Source organism: Sceloporus undulatus, chromosome 4 (genome assembly GCF_019175285.1).
Source record: "Sceloporus undulatus isolate JIND9_A2432 ecotype Alabama chromosome 4, SceUnd_v1.1, whole genome shotgun sequence".
Lineage (NCBI taxonomy): Eukaryota > Metazoa > Chordata > Lepidosauria > Squamata > Phrynosomatidae > Sceloporus > Sceloporus undulatus.
In genome coordinates this window covers 128,730,516-128,743,686 of record NC_056525.1, presented here as the reverse complement: position 1 = coordinate 128,743,686, position 13,171 = coordinate 128,730,516, and positions in this window count along the sequence as shown.

Genomic DNA, 13,171 nt, shown 5'->3' with positions numbered 1-13,171 from the left:
GGCTCCATCCTGGCTTCTGAGGGAGAGAGGGGGTGGGCCAATCCCATCAGGCCTCCCCAAAGGAACTAAGCCCTTTCCAGAAGGCATCTGGCTCCATCCTGGCTTCTGAGGGAGAGAGGGGGTGGGCCAATCCCATCAGGCCTCCCCAAAGGAACTGAGCCCTTTCCATCTTCCACTCTCTTCCCCTTTTGTGTCATGTCTTCTTAGATTGTAAGCCTGAGGGCAGGGAACCGTCTAATTAAAAGATTGTATGTACAATGCTGTGTAAATTTACAGCGCTATATAAATAAAGCTTAATAATAATAATAATAATAATAATAATAATAATAAATGATGTGGATGGAAAATATATTGGAACAGAAATTATATTGAATGGAAAGAAAACATTAGTAGTGGGAGTTTATGGACCATTAGAAAAAAAAGCAATTAAAAAATAACAAAAAAGATTCAAGAACTAGAATATGAAATTGTATCTTCATGGGTGATTGGAAGGGGTTTTTGGACCCTACGTTGGATAGAACTTCAATGAAAATTATAAAGGAAAACTTCCCCAAACTCTTTTTGAAATGTTAGATATATTTACATTAACTGACCCATGGAGTCAAAAATTTGAAAATATTTTTTCCACTTTATTTTTCATATCCAAATATAAATATAAAAAAAACCCTTCTACATATTTGTAAAAAAGAAGGATTATTATATCACAATAACCCCAAATAAGAATGCCATTGAACTGGGCGAGAATTCCTGATTTGACAATGACAGGGGAGTACAGTTATAGCCTCAACTGCAGGATCTCTGTGGAGTATATCACATGGGGCTTTGGGGGGGGGGGGTTTGGAGCTTCTTCCACTCCCATGAAAATTGTCTTGCTATACACTTCCCTGTCATTCTTAAATCAGGAATTGTCTCCCAATTCAACAGCATTCAGTGTATAAAAAGAAGAAATGAAATGAAGACACAGCATAACCCCTGCTTGATGAATAGGCACGATTTCATTTGCCTAAAAGCAAAGGAAGCTGGTCATAACTAAGACATTGGCAGAGAGCCTTGACAAGCATATTTCATAGCATAAACTGGCAAGAAAAGGTGTGGAGGCTGTGCAGAATGAAGAGCATAGTTCTGGAGAAACTTGATAAGAAGTACTGAAATAATTCCTTTGAATGCCAAGAATATCCATCAAAAACATACAACACTGCCTGAATTTGAGTCAGATGATCTATTGATTTTTTAAAAAATTCTGATTGGCAGTAGTTGTCAGATCTCAGAATCAGATAAACATACACCAGCCTCTCCTGGTTTAAGGTAAGCACCAAAAGATAGGGAGAAGCACTGTGTGATCATGAAGGAGCAGTGCTGACAGATGACTCTCCCTTCCCCACATCAACAAGAACAGTAAGTGTCTCAGCTGTGACCAGCATTTCCAGAAATTAGAAACTCTGTTGGCATACAGACTGAAGGAGAGAGTTAAAAAGAGGGGCATAGGTGAGGGACAGACCACCCAAAAAGGGTGGCCTGCCAGCAGCCTGATCTCCTCCGGAGGGAAACTGCAGCCACCAAACTGCGCGGTTTCCCTATGGAGGAAAAAGAACCCAGAAAAAAAAACAGGTTCTTTTTGAGCTGCAGGAGCGGCGTAACAACTGCGGCAACATGCGGACACCACACAGTGCTTACGTAACAATGATGGCACTTGTGTACACGTACTAGGCTTAGGGAGCATGCGGTTGGTGCACACTCCCTAACCCTAGAATTGGCACTGGTATGCCACTTTATGGCAGCTAATGTCAGAGGAAGAACATTTCAGCTCCTTGAGAGGCTGATAATAACAATAGCAAGAACATTTCTATACCACTTATCTAGGAACTAGCAATCCCTAAGCAGTTTACAATGTGTAAGCCAATTGCTCCCAACAAGCTAGGTACTCATTTTACCAACCTATGGAAGGATGGAAGGCTGAGTGGAACTTAGAGCCCTGCCTGGGCTCGAATTCACAGCCTTGTTCCTGCAGTACTGGCATTTAACCACTGAGTGTCCAGGGATCCTTCTCCCCCACTTCTGCTAATGACCTATAGCCTCCCTACAATTTGAATAGGAAAGGCCCATTGAAAAGAGATCTGCCATTTTGAAAGGTCGAGAGATTTGGAGTCAAGAATGAGCCATGGGAAGTCAGAGGGAGTGTAGCATTTGGAGTTGTGCTCAGGAGTCAGACCCAAAAGATCAAACCAGCAGTAACATTTGAAGAATAAACCAAAATACATCAAACCAAGAAGACAGTTGTTGTCACAGACCAAAAAGGATATCATTTACAGATAACCATAATAAAACAATCAGCTTAAGAATTCTCTGCTGCCCAAGATAATGTTCCACATAATAGCTTTATTGGTTGATCATGTATGGTAGTCACATACAGATTGTTAGTTCTAGCTGAGGATTCCTATTTCTGCCTATAATGGTTCCTGATATTTAAGAGCCTTATCACATAAGAAAAGAAAGCCAAAATTAAACAAGAGACTAATAACTTTCTCTGTGTCTCTCTGCATGCCATCATGGAATTTCTGTTCTCTTTCTGAGGGAGACAGTCATAAAAATGTGCATTTTGTCAAATAGATTTTTCTAGTGCGAAAAAAGACACACCTTTATGACCATTTCCCATGGGAAGAGAATGGAAGCGCTATGGCATTATGTAGAGAGGCAGGGAGAATGCCACTACTCTCCTGCTTCATTTAGATTTTCTTTTGTCATGTGATAAGGTTCTAAGAGGGTGTTCCCACTAGGAGAAACCCCGCGTTCTGAATCGAATCCTTGAAGTGGCGTTCCCATTAAGATCCGGTTTAAATCTAGAACGGTTCTAGAGCAACCCGAAATCGTTCCCACTACAAATCGAATCGTAAAGCGGGATAAAAATTAAATCCGTGTTTTCCTCATTTAACGCGTGTTAAAAAAACACTAGGGTCCGACCTACGTTTTTCCATTGATTCGAGTTAGGAACCGGAGTATTTAAATGGGAACGACAGCATTTGAATTGGGCTAGATGGATTGGAGGAGTGGACTGCGATGGGGGCTGTCATTGGGGGAGTTGCCCTTTCTGTCCCCATCCGTCGTGACCGCCGCCATCTTTCCTTTGTCCGTTGCTCAAGCGTTGATCTTGCAAAGAAAGGTAAGGACGTTTTATTATTTTTTTATATATTTTATTTTTGCCAAAGGTGCTCAATCCCTGAATCGTTCAAGCGCCTGGCTCCCCTGTAATTTAAGCGCCTGTTGCATCTGTCAAACAGAGCGCCGCTGGCCCTTCTCCGAAAGGCGCTTGCCGGCTTCTTTTTCTTCCCTATATGTTGTGTTATGGGTTTCTTAAAAATTTCTGCTGTGCTTCCTAGTAACTATCACTTTTGATATGTTTCTTTGGATAATGTTTAATTTCATTTTGTTGTTACTGAAGACGGTAGAGGGTGGAAAGTTATGCTTTTTCATTTTATTTGCTTTGCCAGTTCAATTGTATTTATAACTGAATCCTGAAGGGGGGTAGGAAGCAATTCGGGCGGTTTGTGGGAAGAAATTTTTTTTTGCTGGTATTTCAATACAAGCCTTTAGGGGGAGTTACACAAGCATTTCTAGGTGGGAAGCGGGGGATGGGTATCTGTTTTCTGCATCTTTGGTCCATGCCTGCCTGGCATAACAAATGACGGGAAAGGGGTACTTCTTGTTGCCATGGAGACACATTTCAGCATTGCTTCAAAGGTGAGAAATTAGCACCTTTGCTTCCCTGAACCCTCCCCCATTTCCTCCTAAAGCTTCAAGCGCCATTTTTGAAGCCACTTTTGAGGTGAAGACAACTTGTGCTTGCTCTAGCCTCTTTTTCTTTTTTTTCCTTAAAATAAAATTAGCAATGGAAGACAGCATGAAAATAGGTGGTAGGGGCGCTAGCTGGAAAGCGGATGAGACTAGATGTTTGATTGCTATTTGGGGAGAAGAGACAGTACAGATGCAACTTAGCAAAAACCACAGGAACATCTGTGTGTATGACAAAATTGCGTCTCAACTACGTAAACATGGATTTAATCGTTCTGCGGCAGAATGCAGGACGAAGGCGAAAGCATTGAAATGTGGTTTTAAGAAAGCTGTTCAGTTGTCCAAGACCAGTGGTATGGGAGCTATTGATTTTCCATTTTTCCGTGAACTCCAGGACGTCTTTGCTGGAGACGCTAGCATTGAACCGAAAAGAGCGGCAGGGGGAAATGCTCTAAGGTTTGAGAAAAAGACTGACCCTTCGGAGATGCCGCCTGACACGCGAGTTCTTAGCTCAACACCTGATGCTTCCTCTGAGGATCTATTCACTCCTGGTAAGATTATTGCAAAATCGTTCTGCTGCAATATTTGTTTGGCGCGTACGCATTTCCAGATGTTCAATGAAATAACATTGCCTTATCTTATAGTTTCCCTTTGCTTTCATTCCGCAGATGCAGTTCAAGAACACTTTGTTTTGAACTTGACTTCTGTACAGGAAGAAGACAAAGAAATGACTCAAATTGGTTCTGAGGAAGAAAATGTTGGGCAAACAGGAGAGTCCATCATGGATCAGCCCATTACTTCTGATGGGGAGCCAGATGATTCTGAGTTTCCGAACCTTCAGCCTGTTCAACCAAGCGGTTAGTCGATTGCATCTGTTTCCTAAACCCTGACCCTCACACTTCTTTTTTATTAAGTGAAAAGACACAACATTACTTGTTGGCTGTGTAGTTTAAGCCAAACGCCAACACCTAAAACATTAACCCTGCCTGCCTGAAATATTAACCCTAAAACACCTAAAACAATAACAACTGCTGGAATTTTCCCCCCCCTCTGTTGGGTACATTCAGGGAATAACATGGCTATGTCATCTCTTTGAGTTGAGTGGGGGAAAGCATTTAAAATGCTAATCAATGCTAACCCCCAAAAAGTAATGCTTCCTGTGTAATTATTGTAATCCAAGAATATCAACAACTGCTGGAATTTTTTCCCCCCTATGTTGGGTACATTCAGGGGATAACATGGCTATGATATCTCATTGAGTGGGGGAAAGCATTTAAAATGCTAATCAGTGCTAACCCCCAAAATGTGATGCTTCCTGTGTAGTTATTGTAATCCAAGAATATCAACAACTGCTGGAATTTTTCCCCCCTCTGTTGGGTACATTCAGGGAATAATATGGCTATGTTATCTCATTGAGTGGGGGAAAGCATTTAAATTGCTAATCAATGCTAACCCCCAAAATGTTATGGTTCCTGTGTAGTTATTGTAATCCAACAATATCAACAACTGCTGGAACATTTATTCAAATAACAAATGCCAACGGTATACTTCGTTACCATTATGAATTACATAAGTGATTATCAATCTAGTACTTAAATTTTTTAAAATTTTTTTAAAAATTTTAAATTTAAAAAAAAATTTTTAGAAATTTTTATAATTTTTAATATAAATTTCCTTTTCAGAAACTTATTCTTCTAGGCAAATTGCATCACTCACTCCCGCGGAGAGGATTGCTTTAATTAAGTGGAAAAGAGACAAACCGAATTATGAGCTTTTGGAGTGCGAAATGATGGAATCTTCTAGGAAAAATATGGAGAGTCTACTGAAAAACAGTAACGAGCATTTTAAGGAAGAAATGCAATGGAAAAATTTATATCTAGAGGAAACTAGGTCCAGTTGAATTCCTTTTTTGTGATTTCTCCCTTTTTCCATTTCTTATACATGTTCCGTTTCAAACTTAGCTTGGTTGAAAGTTCCTTAGTCATCCATCCTGGTTTCTTGAGACACCTCCCATTTTTCTTTCTCACTGGAACGGTTTGAAATTGTGCCTTCAGTATCTCCCTTTTGAGAAACTCCCATCCAGCCTGAACTCCTTTCCCTTTTAGTATTTCTGACCACGGGATCACCCTCAATACTTCTCTAAGTTTACTGAAATCCGCTCTCCTAAAGTCTAGGATGCGTGTTTGACTATGCCTGGCTTCTCCTTTCCACTGTATTACAAACTTCAGGAGAACATGGTCACTTCCACCTAATGATCCCACCACTTGCACCCCATTAACCAAGTCATCCTTGTTGGTTAGGATCAGATCCAAAATAGCTGACCCCCTTGTTGCTTCTTCCACCTTTTGGACCATGAAATAGTCTTCCAGGCAAGTGAGGAATTTGTTAGACCTTGTGGATTTGGCTGAGTTTGACTTCCAGCAAATATCAGGGTAGTTGAAGTCGCCCATCACTACTATATCTCTCTTTTCTGACTGTGTGGTCATCTGTTCTAGAAAGACATCATCCAATTCCTCCGTCTGACTTGGAGGTCTGTAGTAGACTCCCACCATAACATCCTTGTTGTTTCCCTCCCCTTTGATTCTTATCCAGATGCTCTCCACCTGGCTTCCAGGATTGATGTCCTGGATCTCTTCACTGGTGTAAATATCTCTGACATATAGTGCTATTCCTCCTCCTTTCTTGTTTGGCCTATTTCTCTTAAAAAGGTTATACCCCTCTATTTCCACATTCCAATCATGAGACTCATCCCACCAGGTTTCAGTGAGGCCTATTATATCATATTTGCTTTGCTGTACTAGGAGTTCAAGTTCATCTTGCTTATTTCCCATGCTCTGTGCATTAGTGTAGAGCAGGGGTAGGCAACCCTTTTGAGCCGGGGGCCGGGTAGCTGTCCCTCAGACAACTGGGGGGCCGAAGCCAAAAAATAAACAATTAAATAATTTTTTAAAAATTAAATAAATAAATAAACCGGGACAAATGTAGGACAAAATTTTCAAATGGAGGGCACTTTTTAAATAAAAAATGGAGGACACGTGAAAAAATGTGCTGATTTTTAAAAAAATGTTAAGATAAATGCATGTTTCTGAGGCTTCTATAGACAATCGCCCCCCAAAGGCCCCGGCGGCAATCAGCGGCAGGACCGGGCTGGGGCCGGTCCCAAGGCCTTGCCGGGCCGCATCGGGCCCGTGGGCCGCAGGTTGCCTACCCCTGGTGTAGAGGCATTGCAGACCACGGGTCCCATTTATTTGTTGCTGGTGCAAGTTTATTTGCCTCCCACTGTTGTGTCCTTGCACTTTTTTTCTTGTTACCTCTATGGCTGTTTGACTATTTCCTCCAGCCCTTTCGCCTTCCTTAATGTTGTCTCCCTTCCCCACGGAACTCAGTTTAAAGCCCTACTGATCAAGTTCTTGAGACTGTTGGCAAAGACATTTCTTCCAACTGGCGTGAGATGCAACCCGTCTGTTGCAAGAAGTCCCTCCTCATGGAACTGCAGCCCATGATCAAAGAATCCAAACCTTTCTCGGCGGCACCACCTGCGGAGCCAGTTGTTCACATCCGCTATTTTCCTCTCCCTTCCTGGACCATGCCCTTCGACTGGCAGAAGAGACGAGATGACAACCTGTGCATCCATTCCTTTCAGCTTCCTACCAAGCGCCTCGTAATCCCTTTTGATGTTCTGCAGGCTGTGTCTTGCAGTATCGTTGGTTCCCACGTGGACCAAAAGGAAGGGGTATTGGTCAGTAGGCTTGACCAGTCTTGTCAGCCTCTTGTCGTATCATGGATCTTTGCCCCTGGGAGACAACACACCTCTCGAGACATCTTGTCAGGCCTACAAATCACTGCTTCTGTACCCCTCAGCAAGGAGTCCCCCACTACGACCACACGCCTCCTACGAAGTTTAGCATCGGCTGTCCCCTTGGGTGGGACTCTCATGCTTGCCTGCTCTGTCCCTGAAATCTGTCCATGCTGCTCTTCTTCATCCTCCTTGATAAGGGAAAGAGCTTCGAATCGATTCTCTAGCTGCAAGTTCCCCGAACAATCCCTTCTTGGCCTACTTCTCTGTGTGACATTCCTCCAGCTGTCTGCCTCCTGTGTATGGGAAGTGACCTCCTCCGCCCTAGCATCTTCCTCTGTGTGGTACTCATCCAAGACAGTTAGTTCTGTTGTGTCCAGGAAATCCTCCTGCTCCCTAATATGCTGAAGTGTAGCTACTCTGGACTCCAACTGCTGCACTTTCTCCTCCAAGAGGTCTATCAACTTGCACTTGGGACATGTGAAGTTCTCCACTTCTGTAGGCAAAAAGAGAAACATCCCACAAGTGTTGCAGGTGACTGCCGTGGTCCCGTCAGTGTCCATACTGATAAGTCTTAGGAAATTACTGGAACAGGATTGTGGGCTTCCTCCTGAAAAAAAAAATCCTCCAGAAAACACCAATGTTAAACTCCTGATGTTTCAACAATTTGTGGCAGTGAGCTCAATCGATTCTGCCTCTGTTGTAGATTTCCTTGGATATAAAAAATGAAATATAAATACAAATACAAATAAAATTTCGCGCGCCGTTAGGCACGCGGCTCTGGGAGAAGAAATAAAGAGCTAGTCTGCTAGCTCCGCCCTAGTGACTCACAGGTGTGACTCACTGAGGATGTGACTACAAGCACACCCTTCCTAGAGTTTGAAAAACAATTAAACAGTCACCACTTAAAATGGCTGCCCAGCTACCTCTCTCCTCCTCTTCTCTGTAGCAGGAACAACACACAAGAACAACAACAACTAAGCTCTGAAGACTGCCATTTGGACTTGGCAAGTCACACTCTCTCAGCCTTAGAGGATGGCACTGGCAAACCCCCCTCTGAAAAAACTTGCCAAGAAAAACCCCATGATAAGTTCACCTTATGCAGAGGGGTGGCCCCTACCATAGATAGATAGATAGAGAGAGAGAGAGAGAGAGAGAGAGTGAGAGAGAGGGATGCATGGTCGGACGGATAGGATGGTAGACATAAGGGCAGTCACACTCTCTCATCCTTAGAGGATGGCACTGGCAAACCCCCCTCTGAAAAAACTTGCCAAGAAAAACCCCATGATAGGTTCACCTCATGCACCTCATCTACCATAGATAGATAGATAGATAGAGAGAGAGAGAGAGTGAGAGAGAGGGATGCATGGTCGGACGGATAAGATGGTAGACATAAGGGCAGACATACAGACAGACGTGCAGAAAAAGTTAAAGTAATGCATAATGAGCAAAGCATTCCTAATAAATAATCATTAACAACGTTAGATGGATGGATGTGTGGGTGGATGGAAATATGGATGGATGGGTAGAAAGACATCACGACAGACAGGCAGGCAGGCAGGCAGGCAGACAGACAGACAGAGAGAGAGAGAGAGAGAGAGAGAGAGAGAGATAATAAATAATAATTAACAACGTTAGAGGCGCTTGATCCCCTGACAGATCAAGCGACCCGAAAACAGGAGATGCTATATATATATATATATATATATATATATATATATATATATATATATATATGTTTGTATGTATGTATGTATGTATGTATATAACGACATAAATTTCCACCAACCTTTCTATAGTCTCCAAGGTAGACAGCCCTCCGCAGTAGAACCATTTCCATACACAGGAACACCTGAATGATAGCCTTGTATGCTGTAGACTTTCCGACACCGAAAAAAGTTCCAACTGTGACATAGGAACCACCATGTGCCAGGTAAAATATGGCCATGGCAATTTGCTTTTCTACAGGAACTGCCTTACGAAACCGTGTGTTTTGCCGGGAAAGATGGGGACGCAGCTCGTCAGCAATCATTTTAAAAACCGCGCGCGGCATTCTGAAGTACTTCTTCCAATTAGAGTCAGACCAGACAGTTCTAGCATAGACGTTCCAGTGCACATCTGTCTTGGGGTATATCCACCACTTTCTAGCCATTGGCTGAAAGCTGATCAGGGCGCCTTGCCGAAATAAAGGAAGCATTTCATCCAAAATAAGAAGATAATGTCTCATTTCTGAAGCATGTTCTCCGCTGTCACACAATGTCATAACAGCTCTGCATTGGACCATAAATTTCTCTATAAGCAATATGATCAAGGAAAACTTATACTCAAATTTCTGACAATGATCCATGATTATTGATATCTCAAGCAAAGGTAAACCAGGTACCAGTGGGAGGGAAATGAGGGAAATTGTATTTAAGGCTGACAGCGCTTATGACGTTTGATCGAATAAGCGCCTTGATTGGTCCATTAAAAAAAACAACGCCAAAAATACATCGATTTCTAAACGGCCACAGAAATGGAAACGATGTCGAAAGATAAATCGCTTCCAATTACTCCGGGTTAACGTTACGTCATTCTGACGTAATATTGATTGACAACTCCAAATAAGGTATGGAGGAAAAGAATCGCTTTATTTATACACCGATTTCATGCCAAGTGAGAACGCTTGCAGAACGCTTGCCGGTAAAAACTTCGATTTAAATAACCAGATGGGAACGATGAATAAATCGATTCGGATAGCGGGATAAGAACAGTGTTATTTTGAATTGATTTTATTAAAAACGTTGTATTTTAAATCGTTTCAAATCTTAAGTGGGAACATCCCCTAAGAGTGTAAAAGGGCAATTGAGAGCCTGGGAAAGAAAGGCCTGAAAGGCTGAAGAAGGGGCAGCCAGTAGGATAATTTTCTAGTAGTGGCTGGGATGTTCTAAGACCCCCTTTAACTTTTTTTATGCTTTCTTTTTCATCAAACATAAGCATATCTAACCAATAATATACATTAGAATTTACTTAGTAACATAAAACACTACTTTTAAAACACTACTTCCTCAATGTTTCTTGCAAGGTCACCCTTTCTTCCTGACCATGTCTATTAGAATTTATTGTTATTTTATTCTTTTATGATATATTCCCATATATCTCAGTAGTCACAAAGTTTTATACTTACGTGATACAAGGGATTTTTCTTCCTCCTCCAAATTCATCTTATTTCCCTGTCATCCTATTACTCTACCTATACTTTAGCTCCATCTGTTCTTGCAAAACTGATTTACCTGAAGCCATTCTTTCTCAATTACATTCATGTTCTTCTGATTCAGACACACTGTCAGAATATCCATTTCCATCATTTCTGATATTTTTCGCAGCCAATCATCTATTGTAGGAAGTTCATTATTCTTCCATTTTTGTGCTACCAAAAGTCTTGTTGCTGTTATCATAAAGTAAAATTTTCCAGTGTTTCTTTTCTATATAAGATGGGATCTTATTTAACATATTGAGTAAATAGATTTCCCACTTGTTTCGGTAGCACATATTGTTAGGAAGGATCTAATTAGGGGAATTTCTGAATTTAGCTCAATAGCTGAGAGGTAGGGTCCTAACAACACCCTTGCAAGATCGTGTCCCAAGATGTCTATGAGAGGTCCACAAGAATCCCTTGAGAGATGACGCTGAGATAGACTGCTCCAATTAAGTCCAAATATTTATTAAAAAGGAAAAAACAAACACACAGCAAAAGGGGACACATACACTCACACACACACGCAATTCTCAATGAAAGCAAAGGAGGGAAATTGGGAGAGAGTTGAGAGAGGCAAATCTAAGGGAGATACTCACTTCCGAAGGCTTTTCCAGGAACCAGATGTTGCTATAGATGATGAGATGACATGACTGCCGAAATGTGGGGGAAAATGGCCGAGGGAGCTAAAATCAGAGTTTGATCTGACATGAAGCCAGGCTGTATTCTGAATGTAGCACACTGGTGTATGCTTAGACTGAGGCTTATATAGACAATTTGTAGCCCCTGGCTATGAACTTGATGGCTTAACTTCAGCCAAGACAAGGGGTATGAAGACCTGGGCTTTTGTTAAACCAAGGTGAAGAATAGAGTGAGCCAATACACTTGGATCTGAACACAATCAAGGAAGGCAAACAAATGAATAGATGGCCAGTGACTTAAGCAAGTTCTAATCGCAGCAACTCCAACACTCTAAACATTGGGATTTCCCCTTTAAAATGAAGCAACTTGCTGAAGATATGAAGGAATGCAATGCACTCATTTTACAGCTAGGGATTAAGTTTCAAGGACAGGCCAATAACCAGGAGACATGAGCTCAGGTAGAAGGAATGAGGACAGAATGAACCACAAAACTGAGCGCACAAAAAATGTGCCACTGTTCCAATGACTTGGAAATATCATACAGTGGGACTTTAGTACCTTTAGGGAATCTGTTCCGGACCCCTCATGGATACCAAAAAGCACAGGAGCTCAAGTCCCATTGTCTCCAATGGCGGCGTGTGCCATTACGGACAGCCCCATTGCCCCCAATGGTGGCACATGCATGCAACTGTACCACCATTAGGGACAGTGGAACTTCAGGTAAGCCCCCATTGTCTCCAAACAACAAGGGCTTACCTGAAGCCCCATTATTCCTAATGTTGGTGTGGCTGCATGCATGTGTTGCCAATTGTATCCATTTTTAGCTCTTTCATGATCAGCCAGGATGAGTACCCATAACCTGTATTTTTGTTTAAACGTGGATAATGGAAAACACCTTTGAGCAGGATTGAGCCCCACAGTTTACTCATTCTTCCCTATTCTCCCAATGTTAATGTTGCTAAAATATTTCCAGATAGAGGAGAAGTCAAACAAGGGTGGGTCGGTTAGTGGGTGTAAGAAGATTTGGTAAAGAAGTCTTTATTTGTCAGAATCTTTGTTAACTGTCATATGCCTATATTCAAACTGAGAGAAAGAGGCTGCAGACTATCATATTAGACTCTTGGCCTATCTGGAATGAGAAACACAAAATGAGAAGAGGAAGAAAATGTTGGTCTTCACACAATAGAGCATACAAGAGACATTCATCAAATCCTTGGGAAAATATACAACCAGAGATTACTTGCTATTAAGTAATAACATAACCTTTTAAAGATTTAACAGTTAGTTAACTGTTAGGGAAACGGCAAAAATGATTGGATAATGAAAAGCATCTCTGACTTTATCAGATGTAATTGATTGCTAGAGATTGCTAAAAATATACAGACACGTATGATAATGTTTTGATGATTTAGTAGCTGGCCTTTGGAGAAATCCAGAATGTTGTAATTCATGGGGGAAATGCCTTGAGCTAAATTTGTGGTAGTAGTGTCATTAATCTCTATAAAGTGGGCAAGCCTAATAGCCCAATGGCTTTAAAGACACCTTTAACTCTGCTTAGACACCTCTAACACTCCTAAAATCCAGAGAGAATCATCTGAGTGACTTCTCCCACATTCAACGTGTGAGGGGAAACTCCTGTTGTAAGTCTAGCCATCTTGTTGAGGACAGACACTAAAAGTTATCATGAGCAGCTACAAGACACAAGTAAGTAT